General features: G+C 36.3%; 1 pseudogene; it reads left to right on the top strand.

Annotated features, from left to right (window-relative positions):
- The first annotated feature begins 4,919 nt into the window (after nt 1-4,919).
- LOC129885072 (pectate lyase-like) lies at nt 4,920-7,671 on the top strand (annotated as a pseudogene).
- The last annotated feature ends 257 nt before the right edge of the window (nt 7,672-7,928 follow it).

Below are 7,928 nucleotides of genomic sequence, written 5' to 3'. Positions count from 1 at the left end.
GAAACCCCTCTAACTGATAGAGGGGAAAAACCACAGGGTAGAAGGATCTCACTATTAAATATGGAGTACACTTCTCTCAAATACAAGGAGAAAACAATAATTAACACTTCTCTCTTGTAAAAGGAACAACTACTAAAGAGGACACTCAAGACTACAATATTTATCTTGGTGTATAACTCTCTTTGTATTCTTAGTCTCTCTTTCTGGGATGCTCTGAATGAGGGCAAGAGACCCTCTATTTATAAGCGGATGAAAACGCGTTAGAAATTACGCGTTAAATTTCTTAGGCATTTTTCTTCTTTTTTTCTGTCAACCTTTTGAAATTCAAAAAGTTGTTGCTGTCAACTTTTTCCTTCTTTTCTGCCTCTCTTTTTTTGACAGCCTCCTTTTGTTGAATTTTCTTCTTGACATTCTCCCACTTGAATATTTAATTGAGAATCAATTAAATCTTTACACCATCCTTTCTACCCAATTACTGCAATGTTATATTTCTGCTAGGCCAATAGAAGATCGACACCATATGAACTTGTTACTGTTGATCAGCTTCGTAAACATATCTGCCAGGTTGTCATTAGTGTGAATTTTCTTAATATCCACATTGCCTTCTTCCACCTTCTCACAGACAAAGTGATACTGAACTCATATGTGCTTTGTCCTTGAATGAAATGCTGGATTCTTTGCAAGATACAAAGCGCTCTCACTGTCACAAAATAGAGCAATCCTCTCTTGTTTGTGCCTGAGCTCCTCCAGTAACATCTGCTTCCATATTGCCTCTTTGCTAGCTTGTGTAGCTGCTACATATTCTGCTTCCTTCGTAGATGTATCCATGATAGATTGCAGTTTTTAAACCCAGCTTACAGCTCCTCCAGCAAGAGTAAATACATAACTTGTGGTGGACTTACTTTTATCAAGATCACCTATATAATCTGAATCAACATAACTTTTAACAGTAAAGTCTGATCCTCCATAACGCATTGCAATATTTGAGGTACCCTTGATGTATCTCAAGATCCTCTTAACAGTATTCCAATTCTCTCTACCAGAATTAGCCATGTATCAACTAACCACTCCTACTGCTTGTGCAATGTCAGGTCTTGTACATACCATGGTGAACATTAAACTTCCCACTATTGATTCATACGATACTCGAGATATCTCCATCCTCTCTTCTTCATTGCTAGGACTCATACTTGAGGATAACTTGAAACTAATAGGAAGTAGGGTAGAAATTGACTTACAGTCTTGCATCTTGAAGCGTCTCAAAATTTTCTTCAAGTAGTTATTTTGAGAAAGCCAAATCTTTCTATTATTTCTGTCTCGGTGAATTTGCATCCCTAGAATCTTGTTTGCTGGTCCCAAGTCCTTCATTTCAAATTTCCTAGCCAACTGTGCCTTTAAATTTATCAGACGATCTTTGTTGGGGCTTGCTACCAATATGTCATCAACATACAACAGCAAAATAACAAAATCTTCATCACCAAGTCTCTTGTAATAAACACAAGGATATGAACTATGTCTATTGTATCCAAGGCTTATAATGAAGGAATCAAATCTCTTATACCAACATCTCGGCACCTGTTTGAGACCATATAGAGATTTGTTCAACCTGCAAACCAAGTTCTCTTTTCCCTGTTCTTCAAAACCTTCTGGTTGGAGCATATAAATTTCTTCTTCAAGTTCTCCATGAAGAAATGTAGTTTTCACATCTAACTACTCTAAGTACAAGTCAAATGTAGCGCACATCGCCAGGACCACTCAAATTATTGTGAGTCGAACCATCGGAAAAAATATCTCATTAAAGTCTATACCTTCTTTCTGAGCGAATCCTTTCACCACCAATATTGCATGATACTTCTCCACTTGATCATTACCATTGCGTTTGATCTTGTAGACTCATTTGTTTTCAATGGCCTTCCTTTCTTCTGGTAATTGAACAAGATCCCATATTTTATTTTTATGAAGAGATTCAATTTCATCTTGCATTGCTGCCACCCACAGAGATGATTCTTGGCCTTTCATAGCCTCGTAAAAAGTTGAAGGCTCTCCATCTTCTGTTAATAGATAGTATGTAATATTGCTCTCCAAAGAATAATCTGAGTGCCAAGCTGGTTCTCTTCTATCCCTAGTTGACCGTCGAACTTTTGGAGTTTTGATCTCAGCTTGCTCTGTTTCTTCGTGCTCTGGTGCTGCTTCAAAAGAAACTGGAACTTCTTCTATTTCTTCAACTTCAACTGTAGTAGTTTCTGATTTTTCTTTAGAAATGCTACTTTCTTTTGCTTGTATCTTGTTTTCAATAAATACAACATTCTTGTTGATTAGCACCTTGCGGGCTGTGGGACCCACAAGCAATACCCTTGACTCCATCAGCATACCTTAAGAAAATGCATTCTCTGGATTTTGGATCCAACTTCAATTTTTCTTGGGTGTTGTACATAATATAAGCAGGACTTCCGAATATATGTAAGCGAGAATAATCAACTTGTTTTCCTGTCCACATCTCCATTGGCATTTTCAAATTAATTGCAGTTGATGGTGATCGATTGATCACATAATAAGAGGGTTTGACTGGTTCTGCCCAGAATGGTTTTTCCAACCCTGCAGTTGCCAACATAGCTCTTGTCCGTTCCAACAAAGTTCTGTTCATCCGCTCTTCTACTCTATTTTGTTGTGGAGTATATGCCACCGTGAACTGCCGTTTAATACCTTCTTGTTTACAGAAGATATTAAATTCATCACTAGTGTATTCTCCTCTATTATCTGTCCTCAAACACTTGATCTTTTTCTCAGATTCAAGTTCCACCCGCGCATTGAATTCTTTGAAAACTGGAAAAACATCTGCCTTTCTTTTGATTGGATACACCCAACTTCTCATGGAATAATTATCGATGAATGACACGAAATATTTCTCTCCTCCTAGGAACTCCACCGGTGCTTGCCAAATATTAGAGTGGATCAGATCTAATATTTCCTTGCTTTTAGCAAAGGAACTGCTAAACTTCAGTCTATTCTACTTACTGGTAACACAATGCTAACAAAAGGGTCGTGAAACCTTTTTGAGCCCTGGAAGAAGTTTTTGCTCAGCAAGAATCTTCAAACCTCATTCCGATATATGGCCAAATTTATGATGCCATATCATCGTTGATTCTTCAAATGAACTTGCTAACACGGTTGATGTTTCTCCTTCTTGGTGTGTTTCACTTTTAAGCACATATAGGTTTGCAGTAAGTTTTTCCACTTTCATCACTACAAGCGTTCCTTTGGATATTCTCATAACTCCACCATGAGTCTTATATGAACATCCATTATCATCTAGTTGTCCTAAAGACAATAGATTCTTCTTCAAGTCTTTTGCATGTCGTACTTCTTGGATGGTGCGTACCGTGCCATCATACATCTTTATTTTGATGGATCCAATATCAATAACATCCAAAGCATGATCGTTTCCCATGAACACAGACCCTCCCGAGATAGGATTATATTGATGGAACCATTCTCTTCGGGAAGTCATGTGCTATGTTGTTCCCTGTGTCCATTATCCAGACATCAGCGAAATATTTTCTGCCTTCATTATTTGATATTGCCTCACTACATAAATTATCGCCATCATCCGAGGTACATGCAATATTCCGCTTTTCTGCCACATTAGACAACACTTGATCAGCTAGTGCCAAGTGTAGATCTGTGGGCCTGCCTTCAATTGTAGCCAAACAATTGTCCTTTCTCAATATCACTTTTATTTTCATTTTCCACAATGAGAAATTAGTCCCATTGAATTTCTCAATATCAAACTTTGTTGTACTTGACATTGTTATTTGCTTCACACCCTTCTAGACCATTTCTGAATATTTTTGCGAACAATCGTGACAAACTGTACCTTCATTGAAATTTACTATTTACGTGAATAATACTATTCACCAAATTTTACTATTCACAAAAATTTACTATTCATGAATAGTACCTTTACATAAAATAGACAGAATAACCGAGGGCTCTGATATCACTGTTGGGGGAAGGAAGCACCACAACTAAAGTTTGATATGACAAGTAGTATGAAAATAAATTGGATACGAGAATTTTACGTGAAAACCCCTCTAACTGATAGAGGGAAAAAACCACGGGGTAGAAGGATCTCACTATTAAATATGGAGTACACTGCTCTCAAATACAAGGAGAAAACAACAATTAACACTTCTCTCTTGTAAAAGGAACAACTACTAAAGAGGACACTCAAGGCTACAATATTTATCTTGGTGTATAACTCTCTTTGTATTCTTACTCTCTCTTTCTGGGATGATCTGAATGAGGGCAAGAGGCCCTTTATTTATAAGCAGATGAAAACGCGTTAGAAATTACGCATTAAATTTCTTACGCGTTGTTCTTCTTTTTTTCTGTCAACCTTTTGAAATTCAAAAAGTTACTGCTGTCAAATTTTTCCTTCTTTTCTGCCTCTCTTTTTTTGACAGCCTCCTTTTGTTGACTTTTCTTCTTGACAAAAATATCACTATGTACTTCCTTCTATATTTTCTAATTTTTAGAAACTCAGTTATAAGATTTATAGATAGATAAACCAACATTCTCTTTATACATGGCTTCCCTCTAAACAACAGGCAAAATGCGAGTCGCTGGAAGTTTATGGATTTGGAATTCTAGTTTAAAGGTTCCAAATTAATGATTTTACATATTTGAATTTGTAACAACAAATACAAGATATAAATCGAAGATACTGAATTTGACGGAACCAGTAAGCTATATTCTAGCTCTGGCCTTAGTCGCAAACTTCTTTGGTGATTCACAAGAAATACCGAAAAAGAAAAAAAAACACAAGAAAAATTACTACTAAAGAAAATTGAAATAGGAATAGAGTAAAGGAGATATAGATTCTACAAAACTATATAAAAATAAAAGATAAAAAAAAAGCTATGGCCTTTGTTAGTGGGAATTCAATTTTGTTAATATACTTCATATGCTTAGCTTCATTAGTCCCACATTTACATGTCAGAATTGCTGAATTTGATGCATATTTAGAAAAACAAGCTTTGGAAGCCCTAAACTCTTCACTTGAAGCATACAATCAAAATCCTGAGGAGGTTACTAATACATTCAACAAAGAAGTTGGAAAGTAAGTGGTTTCTTGCTTTTTCTTTTTCTTTTTCTACGTGGCAAATTAAGTTGGCAAATTATGTTGCTCGGACTCTTCAATCATACCGTTGGGATGTGTGTTGTATATATCCTCCAAAATCTATGCATTTTTAAGGATTTGACACTGGTGTGGCTATATTTTATGGACGATCTGGGCAACAAAGAATCCAGACCTGGCAAAAAATAGGGTTCAATGGACAAAATATGTATATAGCCGATACTCCATCTATTCTAATTTATGTGAAATGTTTGAATCTGCATGGAATTTAAGAAAAAAAAATGATGACTTTTAAAACTTGCGGTCCAAAACATGTCATATATATGTGTGACTATAAACCTTAAACATGTCATATTTATGTGGTTATAAAAACTTCTCATTAAGGGTAAACTGGAAAGTGTTAAGTTTTTTTTTTTCTCTTCACATTTAAAAGTATCATGATTTTCTAAATGAACTAAAAAGGAAAGTGTGCCACGTAAAGTGAAATGGAGGGAATATCATTTAGTTGATATTTTTTTTGTGATGTTAGCATGTTTATTTAGATCCAATATTTGCTAGAAGTTTTTTTTAGACTTGTTCGAGATTTATATGCCAGAAGAAAATGTAGAGAACCTCTAACGCCGAAGAAACAATTTTTTTGTTTTGTAATATTGGATAGCGACGAGCTTAAATAGAGTGACATGGACAATGAACATTTCATCATAACGCGACTTAACTTGTTTGTACAATGGTTTGGAATTGAGGCGTAATTGTAGTTGTTATTGTTCCGTTGATTTTACTTGCATAGGTTTAAGAATAATGAGTTGAATATCACTATGCAGTTCATTGCTAAAGAAAAAAATAAATGCATGGCAACCAAGCCAATTGACAGATGCTGGAGGTGTGACAAAAATTGGGCTGAAAATAGGAAGGATCTAAAGAATGTGCTAGACAATTTGGCCACAAAACGACCGGTGGTAAAGAGGGCAAACACTACGTTGTCACCGATGACTCAGATGATAACGTGCAGGAACCAAAACCGGGGACCCTTCGTCATGCTGTGATTCAAGAGGAGCCATTGTGGATCATCTTTGAGAAATCAATGTTGATCAAGTTGAAACAAGAACTTATGATCAAGAGTGATAAGACAATCGATGGCAGGGGAGTCTCTGTTCACATAGGCAATGGTGCTGGATTAATGATCCAGTTCGTGCATAATGTCATAATTCACAACATCAGGATTCATCATATTATATCTACCTCTGGTGGCATGATAAGAGATTCTGTTAACCATATTGGTTTAAGGACAGTGAGCGATGGCGATGGCATTTCCATTTTTGGTTCTAACCATATCTGGATTGATCATTGCACTTTGTCAGAATGTACTGATGGCCTTGTTGATGTCATCATGGCTTCCACTGCAATCACCATTTCTAATTGCAAATTCAATCATCATAACGACGTAACGTTACTCTCTTAGTAGTTACTACCTTGAAAAAAGTCATATACTAGTAGTTAAAATTTGACTACTCAATAGTCATTCACAAATGATGATTCAGGTGATGCTTTTAGGGGCAACTGATGCTTTCCCTCAAGATTCAATAATGCAAGTCACAGTTGCATTCAATCGGTTTGGGGAGGGATTGATTCAGAGGATGCCTAGATGCAGATGGGGATTCTTTCATGTTGTCAATAATGACTACTCTCATTGGAAAATGTACGCGATTGGTGGCAGCGCTCATCCAACCATTATCAGCCAGGGTAATCGTTTCAAGGTTGCCGATAATCCTAATAGTAAGCAGGTAGGCTTCACCATTCATATCACATTTTTTTTGGAAAATTTATATCTGATTAGATCAGGTAGGTTCACAAGTATCTAGTGCCATTAGATAATCAGTTTTGGTAATGCAATCGTCTCTATCATGCCACGCTCTTCTACTTCAAGTTATTTTTGGCTGGAATCAAATCTATCAACCAGGGGCAGAGCTATGTAGAGTCAAGAGGGTTCAGTAGGACAAAATCTTGTTTCTTTTTATATATAAACTATTGAACCCCTTTGATGTAAGGGAAGATTCTGATGTTAAGCTAAATAGTACTTATAAGCTAGTTTGACCAGCTTATACGCTTAGTCAAACACCCTCGTAGTTGCAAAAATGGTTCAAAATTGCTTTAGATAATAGGTTCAAATCCCATAAATTCCTGGCCCTGTCATTGATCAACTCAAGACACTATTAATTGTGACATTGTATATATTAATTGTATGCACTGTTGGTTTGTACTATGTGGGTTGCTAATATAAGATGATATTGGTGGTAAATGAATGAAGGTGACAAAGAGGGCTTACGCACCAGAATCCGAGTGGAAGAACTGGCAATGGGTATCAGAGGGCGACTCGTTCTTAAATGGAGCTTACTTTGTGGAGTCAGGGCCACAAAATAAGGAAAAAACTGCATTGACAAAAAAATCATAAGATCAAGTTCAAGCCTGGTTCATATGCAGGCCGACTCACTCGCTATGCTGGCATGCTCAAGTGCAAAGCTGGAACACCTTGTTAGCTAATGATCCTCTTGTGTGCATAATCTGATGCATCACTGAGAAGGAGCTAGTTAGAGTGCTGATATTTTTTTACACTAGGAGAATGGTTCTCATAACTAGTTGTTTTCTGTATTGTTTTGTTTTAGTTTTCTTTCCTTGTCAATTCTTGTGACAGAAAAGGGAAGTGTAGGAAAGTATGAACCAATTCTTGTATAAAATGAAAAAGAAGGTAGTTACTTTGATTTCTAGAAATTTAAGTTTCTATGTTTGTATTCAT

The sequence above is a fragment of the Solanum dulcamara genome, chromosome 4 (assembly GCF_947179165.1).
Source record: "Solanum dulcamara chromosome 4, daSolDulc1.2, whole genome shotgun sequence".
NCBI classification, from domain to species: domain Eukaryota; kingdom Viridiplantae; phylum Streptophyta; class Magnoliopsida; order Solanales; family Solanaceae; genus Solanum; species Solanum dulcamara.
Note: the sequence above shows the minus strand (reverse complement) of the source record. Positions and strands in the feature narration are given on the sequence as shown.